Source organism: Cavia porcellus, unplaced genomic scaffold (assembly GCF_034190915.1).
Source record: "Cavia porcellus strain 051 isolate PalLab524CR breed Dunkin Hartley unplaced genomic scaffold, mCavPor4.1 scaffold_20, whole genome shotgun sequence".
In the NCBI taxonomy this organism is placed as follows: Eukaryota; Metazoa; Chordata; class Mammalia; order Rodentia; family Caviidae; genus Cavia; species Cavia porcellus.
In genome coordinates this window covers 57,956,478-57,977,251 of record NW_026947503.1, presented here as the reverse complement: position 1 = coordinate 57,977,251, position 20,774 = coordinate 57,956,478, and the positions used below count along the sequence as shown (strand labels likewise).

At 38.9% G+C, this 20,774-nt stretch overlaps 1 long non-coding RNA gene across 2 annotated transcripts; it reads left to right on the top strand.

Moving 5' to 3' along the window:
• The first annotated feature begins 1,440 nt into the window (after nt 1–1,440).
• Nucleotides 1,441–15,659, top strand: LOC134471809 (uncharacterized). 2 transcript variants are annotated; one of them, XR_010041482.1, is made up of 3 exons: nt 1,441–2,047; nt 3,257–3,356; nt 14,890–15,659. It is a non-coding gene; the product is annotated as an uncharacterized LOC134471809 (long non-coding RNA). The 2 variants fall into 2 exon arrangements; XR_010041483.1 differs by having other exon boundaries at nt 1,442–2,047; nt 3,257–3,331.
• Nucleotides 15,660–20,774: the final 5,115 nt, after the last annotated feature.

Genomic DNA, 20,774 nt, shown 5'->3' with positions numbered 1-20,774 from the left:
CCATAAATAGAACTCACATGCTTTATTTGTATCTTTGTAATGTCTTGGATTAAAGCACTGTCTTCCTATCTTGCATTCCCAGTAGTCTCCGGGCTCCGGGAGAAAAGCCTTGGTTTCTCGGTGGTTCTTGTATCCCCTCCACATCTACCTCTCTGTGCCTTGCTTGCAGCAAGGACCTAAGAAAGGCTGGACTGAAATGACCTGAGGACTGCGTCATCCAGAGGATAATCTGCTTAATGCATCTAAATCCTTATTGGGACCAAGAGTATTGAGATTTTACTAACAATTAAAAATAACAATACTAAAACTAGGAAGGCCTAGCCCAGAATATATCAAATCAAGGACAGATGAGAAACATTAAATGTCTACTGAGATACTGTAAAATACTCCCCTTTTTCTACTTCCCTTATGAATCAGGGATCTCATTTGGAGTTTATCAGCAACTTCGGGTTTGCCCAAGAAAAGCTTGCATTGCAAAGCAGTGGCTGCATTTTGCAAGTTTAAAATATTCAATTTATTTGTCTCTGTGTTTCTAAAGCCTCTTTCCAAAATCACTTTTAATAACTCAATTGCACTTTTGATAAATATTATTTATTTATATTTTATTTATTTGTTTTTTGAGACAGGGTCCCACTATGCAGGAAACTCACTATGGAACCAGGCTGGCCTCGAACTCCTGATGCAGCAGGCCTTGAACTCCTAATGCAGCACTCCACCTGCCACAGCTGAGACTGACATGTGCTAGGGTCACAGTTGCGTGCCACCGCACCCAGACTACTTAAACTTTTAACAAAGCTTTGATCTTGGAATTCCAGAGATATTTCTGAAGGCAAAGGTATAGGAAAACAGAAAAAGCTATAATTATTTGTACAAATAAGAACAGCTCTGCCCCTTCTTCAGTACCTCCCGGGTACAGGTGAGGGGCTGCATTCAGAGCTCAGGACACAGTATGCTGATGGTAGGTTGTTCCAGTAGCTGCTTTTCCTACCTTTTCATATATCTTGAACGACAAGCTACCTACCAATCTAATCCCTCCTTAAGCTTGGATAGGGTCAGTCTTACCACGTCCACGCCTCAGAAGCAATCTGCCCTGCTTGTCACAGAATCCTTGCAGTAAAGCGAAGAGGGAAAGTGACACACTCCACATATGAGACAATTGGGCTCCCCGTTACTAGCCAAAGTTCCCTCCAGTCACCTGCCCTGGGCTGAGACCCAGAACTGAGCCAAGGAAGAAACAAAACAAAACCAAAAACAAAATAAAAGGAAGCTCTCATGGCTTCTTTTCAGGACTGCATAATAGGGTGGAAACCAGACGGCAGGTACTTCATTTGCCAAGTGGAGGAGAAGGGCGATAAAAGATCAGTTATTGTGCAAGAGACTGCAGTATATGGGAGCAGATTACTGCTTGTATTCTGAACAGTTTTCCTGTAACAACAATAACCAGGTTAGTTCATTTTAAGCTATTCATAGCCTGGGATTTTTTTTTTTTTAAGGTGGAAAAGGAACAGCAGAAGGAATGTTGGAGGAGGAGGGAGAAAAATATAAAACAACACAGCGTCTAGCCCAGCACCAGCACTGACGCCCGTTCTGTGCCCCTCATTCCTCTGTGTGGTGCTGGGCTGGCAGATGAAGAGCTTCAAGGTCATCAAAGGAAGGACAAATGAGGAGTTGCCTGCGTTTGTGTCAATTGGTGCATTGCACAGAGCAAGGATGAAATGTAAAACTCAAAGGGAGAGGGTGGAGCAAATGAGGAATTATATTCCCCAAGAAGCGGGCAGCTCGGGAGCTGTGAAATGTCACTGGCAGGTAGCCCATTACCTTTGAGAAAATGTGAAGTATGTGCGGTGCAGACAAAGGCGACGCACTGCAAACAGTGAAGAACTCTCTTGCGTAGGAGAGAGGGCTTTGTATTTACCTTTCAGAGACGCTGGGTCCACCCTGGCTCACGCTGAAAGGAGGAAATGTCTCTAACACCTTAACATCTTGAGTGCATACCGCATACCACCGCCTGGAGAATGGCCACGGGGGACTCTGCGGTCACTGAGAGGTAACTGATTTGGCAGAGGCGTTTATGTGGTAATTATGTTCTGGAGGCTTCCAGAGGTTAGTTTATTTATTTTTTTTTAAACCATGAGTCACTCTTAATTTCTCTATTAAGAAGTAAATGCCACACAGATATGCATTTTAATCTTCAGAACAAATATAAGAGATGAATGAGAATTTTCTACCTAGCCCCCAGCCTGCCCCCCAACACCAGACAACATGCATCCAATTCCACATGCTGAGAGTGTCGACAGCTATTAATCAGCTGCTCCTTAAAAATTAATAGTTGGCCAGGGACTCAGGTGGGATTTTGGAATACGTTTGAGGTGTATATTTTTCTGTAGTGGCCTCTTCCATGAGAGTGAAAATAAATTAATTGAAAATACGAGTGAATGGACAACTCATTGGAGAGTTCCCTCAGATTTCTTCTCACTCACCCCCATTCTGGCAGAGGGAGAGAGAGAGAGAATCACACAAGATCTAACAGGAGTTCATAATACTGTTCTGTTCATTTTATATGCATAAATCTATAAAAAACTGAATGGACAATCTAGTAGAAGCCACCAGTTTGATTTTGTCAAATGTAAAGGAAAGAGAAAAGATTTTGAAAAAGTAAAATAAATGACCTGCTCCCTTAAATTCCCCTGGATAGATCTATTCTTAAGGCAACTTTTTCTCTCAAGGTAAGTGGTTCACTGGGTCTGCCTTGTGTTGGAGTTATTTATGTGGTGTCTTTCTCTTTCTTTTAAGGCCTTTGGAGGCAACGTACCTTGAACATTTATTGTCTACCTTCCCACACCACCACACGCAGTACCCTTCACAGAGAAGACTTTCACGGAATACTTTCCAATGTAAAGGCATGATCTTTAGGACAGGAAAAGTTTAAAGGAACAAAATAAAAGATGAATTACCCCAAAGAGTCAGAGACTATTCAGATAGACTTGCTTTTTCTACAAATGAACTTCCAAGTAAGTTCTATGAATGAGAGAGAGCATGTTTAGAAAAGAGAAGCAGGTCACCTGAGAGAAGAAAGAGAAGAAATTTGAAAGTGAAATTTTGTCAGAAACAAAAAAAAAAATTTTTTTTTGTTGATAGATCATAAATCCCCCCATTTTTGCAAATCATTATTTCTATCACTATCCCTCTGTGCATGTGTGCGCACACACACAGACACACACACACAGACACTCTGTCTCTCTCTCTCTCTCTCTAGGTTGCATCAGAAACCAGGTCTGCAAGTTGAAAGCAGTGGGTCAACACTGAGAAGCACTTTGAGTCCGTGGTTCTGGTAAGGAAGGAGCTTCAGAGTGCAGGTAGTGATGGTCTCATGGGGATGGTCTTGTAGTGTTGGTCTCAGAACCTACTGAATAGAAGCCAAATTTTCACTAGCTAGATAGTTGGTGGGCAAAGCTTTGTCTCTTGGATAAAGGTTGGGGAAGACTACAAGGTTCTAGAATTACTTGGGGCAGAGGGGAGAGTCTGTCCATCTCCCCACTCACTAGAGCTGAGGAAAATGCTTCATGTACAGAATAACCACATGAACAAACATCTGCCAGACTTAAATCTGGGAGGAAAATCACAAATCAAACACCATTAATTGGTTTGAAAAGCTAAAGAAACTAAAAGATGGCCACATTCGGAACATTTAAAAAACATTTTTTTTTTTTGGTCTTTTTGAGACAGGGTCACGCTATGCAGTTCAGGCTGGCCTGGAGTTCACTTTGTAGCTGAGGCTGGTCTCACACTCATCATGATCCTCCTGCCTCAGCCTCCTGAGTGCTGGGATTATAGGCATGTGCCACCACATCCAGCCACAAGGGTAACATTTTAAAATAAATTACTATTAAGGAACATTAAATACTTATTCTAAATCTTCAAGGATCTTAGTGAATTAAGAAAATTCACAAATTTCAAAAAGAGGAACTTTAAGACATATAGCAAGCTTGTCAGGAGGGTTACACAGCCAATTCCTAAGAGAGCATCTATGCCCTTTCTCCCTGCTGATGTCTGAGAAAGCAACTGTTTTTCTTCTCAGTCAGATTAGGTATAGACCTATCCATGGCGAGAAGCACAAGCAGGAACCACTTATGCTCCCTTCCTGAGCTCTGATTTTATTCAATTTTCTATTGCTTATCTTCTAAATGTGCTTGTAATAACGTGCCCTCTTGCTAGCACCTTCTTGTAAATGTGATGCCTATCTGGGTTTATTCTAGCTAAGTAAACTGAATTCAATAAAATCCATCCTGGGTTATCCTCCAGGAGAGTTATTACCCCACTAACATGCTACTGTTGCTACCGTTACCTAATGCTTTAACTTCTCCTCTAGGCTTGAGTTATGCTACGTTACTGTATATCTAAGATAAGAGGCTGTCTGGAGTCTGTTCAATGTTATCGCATAACACATAGTGACTTTTTTATTAAAGGCACTCATGAGTACCTCTGCGTTGGTACAGGTTTTACTGAAAATAATTTAGAGCTCCTGTGCATCCATGTATGGATTTGCATGCCCATATGTGTATACACACATATACGTATATATTAGAGAACATCCACAGAAACATGTACATACACATATAAATATGTATACACACACGTAAGTGGTGAACTAAAAGTGAAGTCATGATGTTATTTTCCATTGATAGCTAACAATCTGCAATTTTCTGCCCAACTGCAATGCCCTGAATGTACTGATCTGGTTGAAAGCTAGGGAACCTGGTATCTCTCCATGCTGAGCAACAGAGCTCTGCCCAATTCCTGCCACTTAAGAACCTTGAGGAGGCAGCAGTACCTAACCATGAGGTCTGGAGACTTAGACCTTTACAGGACAAAAGTGGGGTGTTTGGATAAAGTATCAATGTTTCAACAGCTTAAAGGCATTTCATGTTTGCTATCAAAGCTGTGATGAGCTAACAGTATACTGTCTTTGGTTTTGAATTTGATCATCTCTTTGAATAACTCTGGTTGTTTCATGTATATCTGAAGCTCTAACTGACACCATGCATGATTTTGATGAGTTAATTAATAGAAGCTACTCCTTAAAACTGTAGTCGGGTAAGAGACAAAGTATTTCACAACATGGCATCAAAAAAGGAAACATATAAGTTCCTGGTGATAAACAGGGCGGGTGCCTTAATCATGAAAGCATACAGGAAAAAGTAAACATCAACTTGGGAACCAGGGCACAATCTCACACCCCCATCACTTATCAAAAACATAAACAGACAGGTCATGAAAAAAAAAGAATGACTCAAAAAGAAATAATGCCCACCATAGGTGTTCCTTCCCTGTTCAATGATTCAGGGCCTTCATTCAGAATGAACTTAAAAATTCTATAATCATTTTTTTACTACATGGATCCAGATTCCTGAGGCAGCCAGAGAAACAAACACTCTGCATCTCTTTAGGCTTCTCATCTTTCTAATTCATTCAAACAACACAACTGCCAGGAAAATAAGTGCACAATAAGTAGATGAAAAATTAATGTTAATACTTCTATGTTTCCAACCAAGGACAAAAGTAGGAAGACTTCTGTAGCTTTTTACTGTGAAGACTATGAGTTTTCATATACTTTGTCAGTTCTGAGCATCAAGGAACAACTAAAGAACAGGAAAAGCAGGAAAATGGACTAGGAAAAGATGTCACCTAAATAAAGGAAAATTGTCACAAAATGCTTGCTTGAGACTGGAAATCTGGTCAGACTCTTAAAAGCTGGGCTGTCCACTGTGATTCAGGAAAGCAGCATGAACATGATGCGCGGTAGTTGAAGATAGGAAAATCCATGTATTTTATTCCTCAGAAATGAAGAGCTTTAATAATCACCTGTGAGTAAGGGCCGAATCAGCAGCTAAACCAATTGGCACGAAAGTAGCACCATCAAGATGTAAGGATAAGGGCTTATTTGAAAATTACGTGCAATATAACAAAAATAACTTTAAACTTATTTGTTATCCTTAATAGAAAATAAAATGTCATCTCCATAAACCATGGTAAGGAAGACGTGGGAGGGGAGAGTTGAATAGAAAAGGTTGAATGGGCAACAACATGAGAAGAAAGTAAAATAAAGAGGAAAGAGAATAAAATCAAGGTATACTTTTTACAAAAGAACCAACAGAATCAAAGTCATCCTTGGAGAAACTAAAAACTAGAAATCAAATCTATAATGTGATCTTTTAGGAATTCTCTCAGAACCAAAAGCAAATGGCAAACAGAAGAAAATTACATGACATAAAATAATGTAAAGCAGTAAATTGAGCTCCAAACTATATCTGATTGCCATTTCTGAAGAAGGCACGAGAACAAATGGAGTACAAATTCAGTGTACATCTTTCATGCTAGATCATAAAGTCCAGAAAGGTTATATCTTGACTTTTAGAAAGGCTAAGTGAAGAGTTTGGCAAACATTCTCCCCAGAAAGCAATGAAAATGCTGGGCAAACTTAAAAAACAAAAGATCTCTGTAAGACTTTGGAAACTGTCCAAGGGCATACAACAAATTAAGAAGAGTTTACACAAGAAAAATTACTGAACCAAGGTTAGAACCTGAAGCTCCTCTATTCTCCTCCCTCTATGCCCAGGACGTTGATGACTACAGTTATTGATGAGGCAAGCATCCAGGGAAGGTCCCCACAGGCAGCTGACCTGAGTTCACTCACAATACTGGCTGGGGTAAAAAGCAGACAAGGAGACAGATCAGAAATTAACAGAGAGATTCTGGAGAGAGGAGAACCAAAGCAAGCCTTGATAAGCTTTTATGTATTCTTGGTGGCCTGTAATACACATTTTGTTAAAATGTCAACAAAAGTGGTAAGACCTTAGCTACAATGAAAGAAAAACTAGAACACAAATTGAAAAAAAAATCAGTGAAGAAAAGGGATCATCACTAGTAACTTTAAAAGAATTACAATACTCCATGACTGTATGCTAGACAATTTAGGTAGAGAAATTCCTGAAAGGATAAACTTGCTAAAATTCCTTGCTGTCACTGAATAGCTGTTCCCCAAAGGCCCATATAGTGAGAGCCTGTGCACCAGCTGGTGATACCCCGGAGAGGGGGTAGAACTTTTGGGACTTGGGACGTAGTGGGAAGGTATTTGATTTTAGGAAGGTGGCCTTGACAGGGAGGGTAGTTTCCTGCCACCTTACTGTCTTTCTCTTTTGCCTCCCAGTAGCCATGAAGTAAGCAACTTCCTTTATCACACGTTCTCACCATGATGCTCTGCCTCACACCAGGCCCCAAACTAACAGGCCAACCAACCAGGGATGGAGCCTCCAAAACCATGAGCCAAGACGAACCTTTGCTCTCTTCTCATTGCTTATCTTTGGTACCTTGTCACAGTGACAGCTGACTTAACCTGGTGTCTTGAGAAAAAGTAGAAAAGCCAATTCAGTTAACAGAAAGTAAAGAAAATGATATAGTGACTAAAATTTTTACACAAAGAACAGTCAAAGCCCAGATGTCATCACTGGTGAATTCCAACAAGCATTTGAGAAAGAATTAATAACAATACTTCACACATTTCTCCAGAAAATAGAGAAAGAAATATTTCCCAACCTATTCTAAGAGGCTAATATTATCCTGATACCTAAATTACACAAGTAGAGAACAGTGAAAGATGCCATTTTCCACTTCTGTAATGGTTGCAGTAAAAAAAAGGAGAAAATCGTAAGTGTTGGCAGACACTGTTAGTGAGAATGTAATATGATTCACTACTGTGGGAAAGTCTGACAGTTTCTTACAAAACTACACAAAAGTTGACATATGACCCTGTAATTTCACATCCAGGCATCTACTTAAGACAAAAAAAATAAGTTCACAGAAAGGTTTGAATCCAAATGTTCATAGTAGCATAATTCATCATAGCCAAAAATGGTAATAACCCAAATGCTCATCAAGCAATAAGTGGATAAATAAAAGGGAAAATGGAAATATATCTCTTGTTCATGGGTAGGAAATAACAACATAGTGAAAATGTCTACATTTCCAAAATTGCTATGCAGATTTAATGCAATCCTGATCAAAATATTGTTAAAATACCTCACAGAACTAGAAAAAACATCCTTAAAAGTTCACCTAGAAGCAGAAGAAACCTAGAATATCAAAGGCAATGCTGGGCAACAAAGGCAAGGCAGGAGGCATCACAATTCCTGAATTGAAATTTTACTAAAAATTGTGGGAAAAAATTTTAGCCAATTGTCCTTCAGACAAAGGACTTAGCACACATAAAGAAATAAAAAATCTCAGACCCCCCAAATTAAAAAAAACCCAAGCCAGAACTCAGCATCTGAGATGAATATCACTTCTCAGATGAAGATATACAAATGGCAAATAAATATGTGAAAATATGTTCAACATCATTTGAAAAGTGCAAATTAAAACCACACTGAGATTTCATTATGCCCAAATAAGAATGACTGTCATCAAGAAATAAAGCAATAATAGATGCTGGAGGGGCTGTGGGGAAAAAGGAACCTTCTCCACTGATAGTGGGAACGCAGACTGGTGCAAACACTATGGAAATGAGTGTGGAGATTCCTCAAAAAACTGAGATTGGAGGTCCCATTCAAGCCAGTTATTCCTTTCTGGGTATTTCCCCTGAAGAATTGAAAGCATAGTACAGTAATATATGTGCATCCATGAAGCAACACAATTCGTAACATCTAAATCTTGGAAACAGCCCAAATGTCCATCAACTGAGGAATGGAATGTGGTATTTTTGTGCAATGGAGCAGTACTCAGCTATAACAAAGGATCCACTTGAGACATTTACAGGTAAATGGATGTAATTTCAGACCATACTCATTAGTGAAATAAATCAGTCATATATGTAAACATCATATTGTCTCCATAGTGTAAGAAGCTGAAAAAGTAAATAAGATTTAAAATGTATGATAGATATTGTGAAATGGCAAGAAACTGTTCAAAAGGAAAGAGAAACTGGGATGGGGAAAAGAGAAAAAAAGGAAAAGGAAAAATAAACATGTATACACAAAATAGTTAAGATAGTTACACTACTAATTGCTATTGGTTCATTAAAAAGAAAGGTTTGTGCCTATTATTGTTGGATCAGTTTTTCATGCCTATATCTTATAATGAGATATCTCATAATAAGCAAGTACTTTGAAGATAACAACACACATTGAGGGTAACCGTTGTTACTCTCTTACAGTCTCATTGTGAAATTTTGTACCATTTTGTGGTTTTTTTCTTTAAAATAAAAAAGATGTTGCACCCAGAGAGTAAAAAATTATTCAGACTTAGAAACAGAATGAAACGTGGACACAGGCTACATCATGGGAGCAATGTGAGCGAACCTGAGAGACAGGTCAGGTAAAGGAAACCAGACGCAGTAGGGCGCACATTACTTGACATCACCTTTATAAAACATTCAGGAGAGGAAAGTCTATAGAGATGGAAATTAGAATTACAGCCTTCCAGAGTCACAAAGGAGGGAGTGGATGCAAATGGGTACAAGGGATATTTGGGGGGATGACACAAATGTATCACTGGATTATGGTAAGGACTGCAGAACTCTGCAAATTTTCACATCATCACTGGACTTTTGAAAGCTTCATAATTTGGTGGAAGTTTGTAGACTTATAGACTCAAGAAGATAAATACACTGTAAATAAAATAAAGGAGTCCTCGTCCATATATGCCTTAACTAATGCATTTATTTATTTATTTTAAAGAGAAAAAATGCAGAAAAACAAAAAACAAAAAACAACAATAATAAAGGCAAAATGACAACAACAACAACAAACAATAGCAATATAGGATATTAAACCAAGATGATAGGAACTTAACAACAGTTGTTATACTGCATATTGTTATCTTCAGAATAGTTGCTCAGGTTACCAGACACAGGCATGCAAAATTGATCAAACAATATAATTTCCCTTTTGAGGTTTTTTTCCCCTGTTACTATATCTACTGTAACTTTTGGATCTTATTTATTCTTTCCATTTCTTAGATTAGCAAGACAATACAATGATTTATTTCACTTATGAGTATGGTTTCTAGTTGCATCCATTTACCTATAAGAGCCTCAAGACTATCATTCTTTTTGGCAAAGTAATATTCCGTTGTATAAAAATATCACATTTTTTTTTATCTATTCCTCAGTTGATGGGCTTAACTAAATTTTTTAAAACAAAGTCAAAGAAAATATCTTACAAGTATTCAAAGAGAACCTATATCTTACTTACTGGGGAAACATTTACATGATGATAGGTTTACCAACTAACCATAGAAGCCAAAAGGAAATGAAGCAGAAAATAGACATTTTCAGATGAAGACAAAAATAACACAGAAATAATCTTTAAATGAAGACAAACTAATGGACTTTGACCTGAGATTCTGAAAAATATTCTCCTATCAGGATGGAGATGATAAAAGAAAAAAAGGCAACATCATAAAGGAAGACAGAACCATGAGAAGAGCAGAAACACAGACACATACAAGAGATGAACCTTCGCATGGGTTTAGGACAAGCAGCGCGGTGCCATGACACTTACAGTATTGTGAGGAAGGTAAAGGAATCAAAATAAGAATAAAATCCCCATACTTCCCCAAAGGGGCAGAATATGCCTGTGAACACTACAACATCCAGAGCAACCACCGAGAAATCTAAACAAAGAAATGTATTGAAAAACTCTTTAATCAGAATGGAAGCCTAGAAAGACAACCAAGTAACAGGTAGAAAGGAAATAAAAGAGAAACAGAGAAGTAAGAGACAAAGAAACAAACGGCAAACAGGTACCAAATGGCAGACTTAGTCTTAACTTATCCATAACTACCTGAAATGTTCACAATAAAGATAAACCATTTAAAAGGTAAAGAATGGATCTAAGAATGCAGTTGGAGGACCCAGCAACTACACTCTTGAATTTATCCCACAGAAATGAAAATTTATGTTCATACAAAAGGCAGTGAAAGACATTCATAGGCGCTTTATTTGTAACAGGCCAAAAATGAAAAAACATACATGCTGACCTTTGGTGGCTAAGTGGTTTAGGTGTGGGGTACACCCATGCACTGGAAGACCACTCAGGAAAATAAAAGAACAAACCATTGAGACACAGAACTTGGATGGATCTCATAGGAATTGCATTGAATTGAGAACGTCAATCCCAAAGGTCTATATACGGTATCAACCACCTTATATGATACTCTCTGATTAGACATGGAAATGACAAAAATATAGAACTTTTATGATAACCAGAAATTAAAACCCTGAGTCCCTGATAATATTATTTTTAGCAGTGATAATGTCTTTATAGCTTCTTTTAAAATTTGGATACTTGAGGGACAAACATTGAAATACTTTGAATGAAATATGATACTAAGGATTTGATTCATAATACTATGGGGAGTGGATAGGGATGTGGAACAGGCAGAACTAGCCATGCATTGCTTTTGCTTATAGTCCCTTGGCAAGAATACAGCATCATGGCCAGTGTGGTGGACTGAAAACTGATGGCCAGCTTAAACACTAGCTGAACAGAATCAGCATGGTGCTGAGCATGGAGGGCCCACCTGAGGACTGTTGCCAGCATATAAAGCAGATCTGGAGAGGGAGAGAGTTGTTACTTAGTGCTGTTGTTTCTCCTGTTGCCATGGGTTCTTCTGGAGGAGCTTGTTGAGCTTCTTTCCTTATATGAACTCAGTTGTTCTCATTGTCAGAGGAGCTCGGGACCTTGTTATCATTGAGAATGGCTATGGTTCACTTTGGGGGAGCTTTGGTCCTTAATGTTGAGCATCGCTTCCTGCCTCTGGAGGGAAGATGTGTGCTGTTCAATCTCTAAAAGCTCATCATGCTGGCTTCCTGAAATGAACTTGGCCATTATTATTGGAGGAGCTTGGGACCTCATTGTCACTGAGGATGGCTGTGGTACTTTTCAGGGGAGCCCTGGTCTTTACTTTGATCATTGTTTCTTGGCTCCAGTGCAGAACACTCAGCTTACTGGCACAGATCCTTCATCCTGCTGGAATGTCCTTCATAGCGTCCACTGCTGACCTGTGGGTCTTTCCAGCGCAGATCCATGAAACAGAATTGCATGAGTCATTGTCGTGGACTCTAGGCCTCCAGTTGGACGCCTGGGGGGCATTGTCATGGGCTCTAGGTCTTCAACTGGGCTCGTGGAGGACACTGCTGTGGAATTCAGGCCCTCAGCTGGTTTCTTTAGGTTTTTAGTGTGTGAGCAGATTTCCTGCATGTTCTTTGTATTTGACTCTTGAGGTGACTACCATAAATAATACTATAAATCATGTGTCCTGTACATAGTTGTTCTTGCAATCCCTGACTACAACAGCCAGATCTAACCACAGATGAGACTGGAAAGTCCAGTTCTCTTGGGTTCCCAGAGCTAAAGAGACATCTTTGGTTGCACCACAGTCACTTCCTTCAGCACAGTCAACTTCTTCATGTGATAAAATATATTTATGCTCACCGAAAAGCTGGCATCATACTTAAAAATCACAAAACAGAAATTTAGGAAAGTTTAGGAAAAAGAAAAAACAGAACACGGTGTGTTTTCATTGCTATTTTCTCTCCAAATTTGGAGGAGCCAATCAAAACAAACATCACATCAGAACTATAAAAATCAGGAAAAACAGGCAAACTTACCTTATTTTTAGGAGTTATGATTAGTTATCTTTCACCGTATAAGGTTAACAGCATTAATATATAAAGAGCTCTTACAAATCAAAATATAAGAGCCCAAGAGGAAAATGGAAAGAAGTTGAGTGTAAATTGTATATAGAAAAGAAATGCGAATGGCTCTTAAATGGGGGAAAATATGTTCAACTTCATGAACAGAGAAATGAAATGTCATCCTGAGGCACCATTTTTATTATGTAGCAGAAGACAATGATTTAAAAAAGGTCTGATAACAAGTATGTTAATAGGTGTCATAGTTTATGTCAGTGGCTCCCAAGCCTCATGAATTATGGACTTGACCAAACTTAGCATTTGTGATTGGTTCGTTGTCCAACATTTGGATATTGTCCAACCATCCTGCCTTGGAGCCAACTGAGTATGGACCAAAACCTCCAGAATTGTAAGAAATAAACCTTTCCTTCCTTAGTTTTGGGTGTCAGGTGTTTTGTCTCAGCGACAGTAAAAAGTATGAGGCGAACGTGATAACCACTGCACTACGGGAACCGTTAGCAATGAGTAAAAAGTAACTAAGACAGAATTTTGTACCAGGATTGGGGTTGTTGCTGTGACTACACCTCACCATGTGTTTCAAGAGGCTTTAGAAATGGCTTATCGGCAGAGTTTGGAAAGCTTCAGAGATGTTGCCTGAATGCAGAGATCTGGAACAGCTTAGGCTGTTCTGCAGAGGAGACTCTGGTCGGAGCTCAGAAGACTTCTGGTGGATAAAAAGCCTGCCAGTAAAGACCAGGCTCAGGAGATTTCTGCTGGGAAGAAGGACTGCATGAGTTGCTGGACTCCAGACCATGTGTGTTATGGCTTGGCTGAAAGTTTGTCTGCAATTGCTCATGTCCAGAGACTTTGCCTGAGACTAAAAGTAAGGGCAGTGGGAGAAGTAATTACTGAGAGAAGTAATTTCAAGGTGGCCAAATGTTGAGGCAGTGGCATGGCTATTGTTGGGGGCTTTTAGCCAGATTTGTGTTGCAAATCAAGAGCAAAGAGCCCAGCAGTGTAATCTGAAATGCTGTGGGTTTGACCAGAAGGAAAACTCCAGTAAAGCTGTGGTTGTAAATATAGAGCTGAGACTTGGATTGCTGAGAAGGAACAGAGAAATAAAAAAAGATGGCCCGAGGGCATCCCAGGAAGCAGTGGGTCTCCATCCTTTGCAGCCTCAAAACTGTAAAAGTGAAAGAATTTGCTTAGAAGAGAAAGCTGCAGAGTGTCATGCTCCAGAATGGCAGCAGAGGCCACATGAGGTTCCAAAATGGCAGCCACACCAGGTTCCAGAATGGCATCAACATAGAGAAGCTTTTCCTCACAATCAGGTTCACAGAACCCAGTGATACAGGCACTCAGTCCCATCAGCCAAAAGAGAGAAAAGCCTGGCTACTTCTCTAGCTGTCAGCAAACCTCGGCGGCATATATATGTGATGCTGATCTTAGGTGCAAGGGAAATGCACAAATTCTGAAGGTAACACGGCTTCCACCCCAATTGCAAAAGGCCTGAGAGGCCAAAAAAGTGTGCCCCACAGAGGGCAATTTGTAAAGATATATGAGTGAAGCCAAAGGTGTAGTGGAGACCCCAGAAGTTTGGAAAAGCCAGGAATGTGGGTCATTCAAGGAAGCTGCAAAATCCAAGAAGAGATCACCCAAGCCTTTTGGAGCTTGCAACCAGATTGCTTCAAATGCTCAGCATGGAACTCTAGGGCTTAATGTTCAATGCTGGATGTTGGACTTGCCTTGTTTCCAATGTTTTGTGTTCCCCTGTTTGTAAGTATTGTAATGGTAATGTTTATCTTGTGCCTTTGCATTTTGGAAATGTTTAACTTTGTTTCATTTGTAGAGGGGGTTACAGTCTCAGAGGAGACTTAGGACTTGAAATTTTCAGAAGTGCTGAACCTGTTAGGACTTTGGCAACTCTTACAGACCGACTCAATATCTTTTGTATAAAGGATGTGCATGAGTCTTTGGGGGTCCAGGAGTGGAATATCATGGTTTATGTCCCCACGGCATGGTTGGGGGCATGGTTTAGTCCCCAAGCCTCATGAATTATGGACTTGAGCAAGTCTAGCATTTGTGATTGGTTCATTGCCTAACACTTAGATTGGTGGTGTGAGTGATACACCCGCCTAGGGGTGCAACCAACATACAATGTAATGGTGAGAAGAAGGTGTGTCTCTCTCTCTTTCCAGTTAGTGCCTTGCTGTTTGCAGTTGCCACGAACTGTGCCCCTGCCATGCCACCCTGCTTTGGAGGCAACTGAGTATGGACTGAAGCCTCCAGAACTGTAAGAAATAAATCTTTCCTTCCTTAATTTTGGGTGTCAGGTATTTTGTCTCAGTGACAAGTAAAAAGTAACCAATACAATAGGATATGAGGACACAATACTGGAGTAGATATTAATTTATTAACACCCCACTGACAGTAATGAGCAGTGCCAACTAAATTTGTAAAAGTATATACCCTTTGATAAATTCTATTTCTATCATTTATGCTGCAAAATATATATGGAATAAATGGAATTGTACAGCAATATACATTCTGAATTGTGATAGCAAAAGATTACAAATAGAAAACAGTGTCCACTAATAGGTCTCAGATTGAATGTGATAATCCATGTATTCAAATACTCTGAGATACACGTTGGCCACGAAAACACAATGTGACTTTCCTATTGTGATAAATGGATCACCTAGATAAATTTTAACCTTTGACATTGCAGAATAGCGTATACACCATGCTAACAGTTGTGTTCAGTTACAGACTAGTTCCAAAGGCCAAAAATGAACAATATTTAAGTTATATATTTGTCTTTTTTGACTCAAATAATCAAAATCTGATTATAAATAAATTTCCTATATTAAATGTTTTTTATATAAATCATCTTTCAGGAACAATGATAGAATAGCAAGTGTAAGCCAGAAAGATTTTTGTGTGGGTTGTTACCCTTTTCTCTCCACCTTTCCCTAGCAAATATTCTGGGAAATGAAGCAATTTTTTTCCTGAATCAAATATGCTTCACTGTGACATCATTCTTTCTTCATTCGCCAGATACACTGAACTTAACCCACAGTCCAAACTACATTCTTTTCACAAGAAATTGTTTTAACCACACAATGAAAGCCTTCAATCTAAAGATTAATTTTTGTAAGTTCTGCAAACAACCTTGCAAAATCATTTGGCAAAGTATCTGAGAATAGTTACAGGTTGTTATCTTACCTGCTTTAATTTTCAGAATATACATTAAATATGAATAATTTTAATGCAGTTAATAATTTCCTGCAGTTTATAGTCACATTTGTTTTCAAAATCTATTTTGCAAAATGATTGTTGATTCATTGGTGTTTATTGTCTTCCTTTGTTTATTAAATGCCCTGTAATAGAATATGATTCAGCAAAGTGATAGATCTATAGTATGTCTTTCACTCTGGATCCTGTTGATACTTACATCTTTGTCTACCAGGAAATATGATCATTCCAATGAAAGTCTTGGACCAAAGATTAGTAATGACATTTCCCCTCAAATGTAGGCTTCACATTAGACCATGTGCTTGGTTTTCCATATCATCCATGGTGAACATCAGTCTTGGGGGCTACATAACTCAAGATGACTTCTTCCTTCCCTGGAATGGTGATATATATATATATATATATATATATATATATATATAGTCTATTAATATGACTCTGCTTTTCTAGCCATGGGCATACATTGACTGGGGATATAGCATAGAAATCCTTACTCAAAGCTTTTGTTTTAGAAGGAAAGGAGGCAACCTCTCTCATAGATTGGAAACAAGATGGCAGACTCAGGAGCTGTTGGCAACTTACTTTTGTTCCTGGTACAAGAAGAAGGTGTACTTGGAGTAGGCAAGAACCAGGCAACAACTCCGACAAGTAGAAACAAGATATGTGAGACAGAGAGGCTTGGGGGCTTTGATGTCTCGGTTTCCTTGATTGTGCTCCTAACTGCGTCTTTGAATTTCCCTCAGTCATGTGAAATGTGCCAATAATACTTCACCTGATTATCTATTTTGCCAAAGCTAACTGATGGAGTTAGGTTCTCAAAGCCCCAACCAAAACGGTTCTGACTTGCACACATTGGTTACATGTGGGCATTTCTGTCTGCTCAAAAATAACTCTTACTCATGCAACTGTGCTCTCTGTTTGATTCCGCAGTCCTACTATTTAGAAGCTGTGTGACTTCGGGGTGGTTGTTTAACTTGTTAGACTCAATTTATTTAACTGCATGTTGCAGGTAGTAACAGAATCTCTCTCAAAGGAGTCTTACAAAGTTCAGTGAATAAACACATGAGCAAACTGCTTACAACAGTGTCTGCAACATGGTAAATACCCAAAAACAGAGATTCTTATCATCATGTATCATGATACTCATATATTCTCATAAGTAAAATATATCATATGGTCCAGTAATATAGCTAGAATAACAATGAAAACAAATTCTTGTGTGTTTGTTATATGCTAGACACAGTGTTAATACAATTATCTTATTTAAGGCTCACCAAATTTATGAGCAGATTATTAGCCTCATATTACTAATTATAAAATTACATAATTTATGCAAAGTCATGCAGCTAGAAATTGGCAAGATTCTTATTTTTTTCTCTTTTCCTTCTCTCTCTTCTTTTTTTAACTTTTTCTTTTTTGGGTTTGTGTGTATGACAGTACATAATACAGCTAAAGAAAAATGTACAAAACCTCTGTGTATTAGGTTACATTAATTTCTCATTAAATGAATCTTCACAAAGTACAAACCATGTGGCCACACGGAGCTACACAGTGAGTTCAAGTCCAGCCTGAACTACATGGTGAGACTCTGTCTAAAAAACAAACAAAAGGAACTACTGCATTTCTCAGAATTTCCTGTGTGATTCCATTGAGGGTTGGTCACAAGAGAAATTTGCTCAAGTGTGGAAAACATGAGTAAAACCATGGCCACTGAGATCTGAGAGTCACTGTAAGCCACCAGGCACAATTACAGCCACGCACATGGCACCCCCTCCTGCTCACACTGTTATCCCCACACCCACACCCCTGCACCCACATACCCCCTGGTCTGAGATGGCAGCCAGGCCCTCAGCTCTTTGAGCTCCCTCCAAAATTCTTCCTTCAGCTTCTCACATTCCATGCAATCTCAAGCCACTTCTGCGGGTCACCAGTGTCAAAAGGGTCCGAGTGATGAGAAGAACACAGGCAAACACAGGTAAGTTTGCCCCCATGTGTTCCAGGCTTGAAGCCCATTCAGTAAGATCCGTATGAGATTCATCCACAGGGTTGTCTGTTGTTGCAGTTACTCATTTCATGGACACTTCGTACATTTTAAGAGTATGGCATTAATTTGTCCATGTTAGAGCTGACTGATAATTGAGGCGTGCCCAGGTTTGATTTATTGGTGATGATGTACTATGTACATTTCAAACTATATCTATGGCAGGGATTTCTGTTGCGGCTATAACTAGGAGTGGAATTTCTGAGCCACAGTATGTATGTGTTGAATTTAACAGAAAATGCTGGACCACTTCCTAAAGCAAGTGTGCCAATGCTACTTCCACCGTAGTAAGTGCCCTGTAAATATCTCACTCTGTGCCTTGCAATTGCAGTCTTAGAGGAGTCCTTTTTCTTCATGCTAAAGTGATCCAATTTATCAACTTTTCCTTTATAGCTAAGCCTTTTTGTATTCTATTTAGTAAATCTGCAACCCCAAGGACACAAAGAGATGGCCCTGAATTATCTTCTGGAAGCTTTATTGTTTTGTCTTTCACATACAGAGTCGTCAGTATCTGAAAGTGCCTTTCCTGTCTGACATGAGCTAGGGAACTAGTTCCATTTATTCCAAATGGGCATAAAATTGACCCTGCACCATTGATAAGATCATTCTGTGTCAAAAACTAAGCTGCAAGTAAGGTTTGTCTCTATAATAAATAAATCTATGCCTTCTATTTTATTCCACTTATTTAGTATTACCATACTGTACAAATGACCCTAGCTTTATTGATATCCAGTAAAACAAGTTCACTACCTCATTCTTCTTCAAGGGCAAAATGAGTGTTCATGCTTTTCTTCACTCCATTGAAATTTACAAATCACCTTATCGATCTGTACCAAAACAAAAACTATAAAATTTTTCCATACTAAAATTTAATTTTCTATATCATCTTTGTAACTTTTCTGTATGTTTAAATTTATTTCAACATTTGAAAATAAATAAATGAAAACAAAGTTACTCTGGCTCATGAAATACATGGGATCTTTACTTTTTACATATTCTCTGGAGGAGTTTGTGTAAGCTGTATAGAATTTCTTCTTTCATGTTTGAAATAATCTGGGTTGGGCTTTGTTATAGGATATGTTTAAATTATGAATTTAATTTAATAATTATAATAATTGATATAATAATTTAATAATTTAAGGGAAGTTAGGGTTTTCTAATTTTTCTTAGAGGGAACTAGGGAGCTAGTTCCATTTATTCCAAATGGACATAAAATTGACCCTGAACTAATTTTTCTTTTAATTGTTCTAGAAACCTACTATCTTTCCACTTCATTTAATTTTCAAATTTGCTGATATAAAGATTTCTATAATACCTTATTATTATCTTTTTACTAAATATAAGATCTATAATTATGTTGCTTTTTGACTATTTTTCCTTTCTCTTTTTTCCTGGTCAAACTTGCCATGGCTTTACCAACTTTTTAAGTTTTTTCAAATGAAAATATTTTAATCTTTCAGGAGCTCTTTATTTTGTATTTTCTCTTTTACTAACATGTTTTCATCTTCATTATTTTATTCTTTTGATCATCTTTGACTGTATCATCTTTGACTTTTACTAAGTTCTGGAAATAGAAGCCCATCCATTACCAGCCTTTTTTATTTTCTAATGTATTCATCTAAGACAACAAGCTCCCTCCCTCTCAGGGTCCCCAACCCCTGAGCCTTAGCCATATGTGTCCATGACCACTGTCTGTGGCCTGTTAGGAACTGGTTCCGGGGCAGGAGGTGAATGGCAGGAAACAACTGACAGTTCCTCTGTGCCCCAGCTGTTCCCCATCACTCACTTTCACGTGGCTCTGCCTCTTGTCAGATGAGCGAGCGGCAGCATTAGATTCTCACAGGAGCATGAGCTACTGAGAACTGCGCGTGTGAGGTATCTAGGCTGTGGGCTGCTCGGAAGGATCCAGGCCTGCTGATCTGCAGGTACAGCTGAATGTTGGCAGGGAGGTTTGACTGCACAGAGACCACAGATACAACAATTAAATCAGTTGTTGGCAACTCATATCAAAACCCTATGTGTTGTGTACCACAATGAATGTTGCCATTATGTACTACAAATGTGTGCTAATAATTTTCAAAACACCATCAGTGAGTGCCAAGTTACAAGCTGCATCTGGTGGCAGGTTTTAGTTGACCTCAATTGATGTGCTTCGGATGTACAACTAAAACCAACTCTTATTTTAGTCTGTGCGTGGCCCGCCAATCATTTTACTTGTCACTTGCATGTGTGCCTCTTTCCCACGTTCCACACTTGTCTCAGTCACGCTTCTGGTAAGTCCACAAGATAACCCTAGCCAAAAGGAGGAAAAAGCGAATTCATTGGAAAGTTTCTTTGCAAAAGAGAAAAGACTGAAGATGAGGCAGTAGAAGATGCTAACAAAAAAGAAATCTACATTTTAAAGAAAATACCAAGTGTCCTACTTAGATTACGGATTTATTTCACAGGTGGTTCACATTCTCTAACCCTGGAGACGAAGTACCCTGCATTAAAGATAAGTCTTTGGAGTTTTTCAGAAGAAAAACACGTGAACGTGAAGAACAGAACCAGTTCCTGAAGGCTACCATTTCGTCATATGAGCCTGCACTGCCAGAGTCATTCTTGGTGGCTAACAGCACTGGTACAGCCCAGAAGCCCTTTACTATTGAGAAAGAACTGATTCTACTTCACCTACAGGCTTTTGTCATAGAGATTTGTGAGGGGCTGCTGCTCAAAACATGGCACGCGTTTCTCTTTTGGCTAGTGCCATAACTAGACAAACTGATGAAATGGCACAGGGTACCGAGG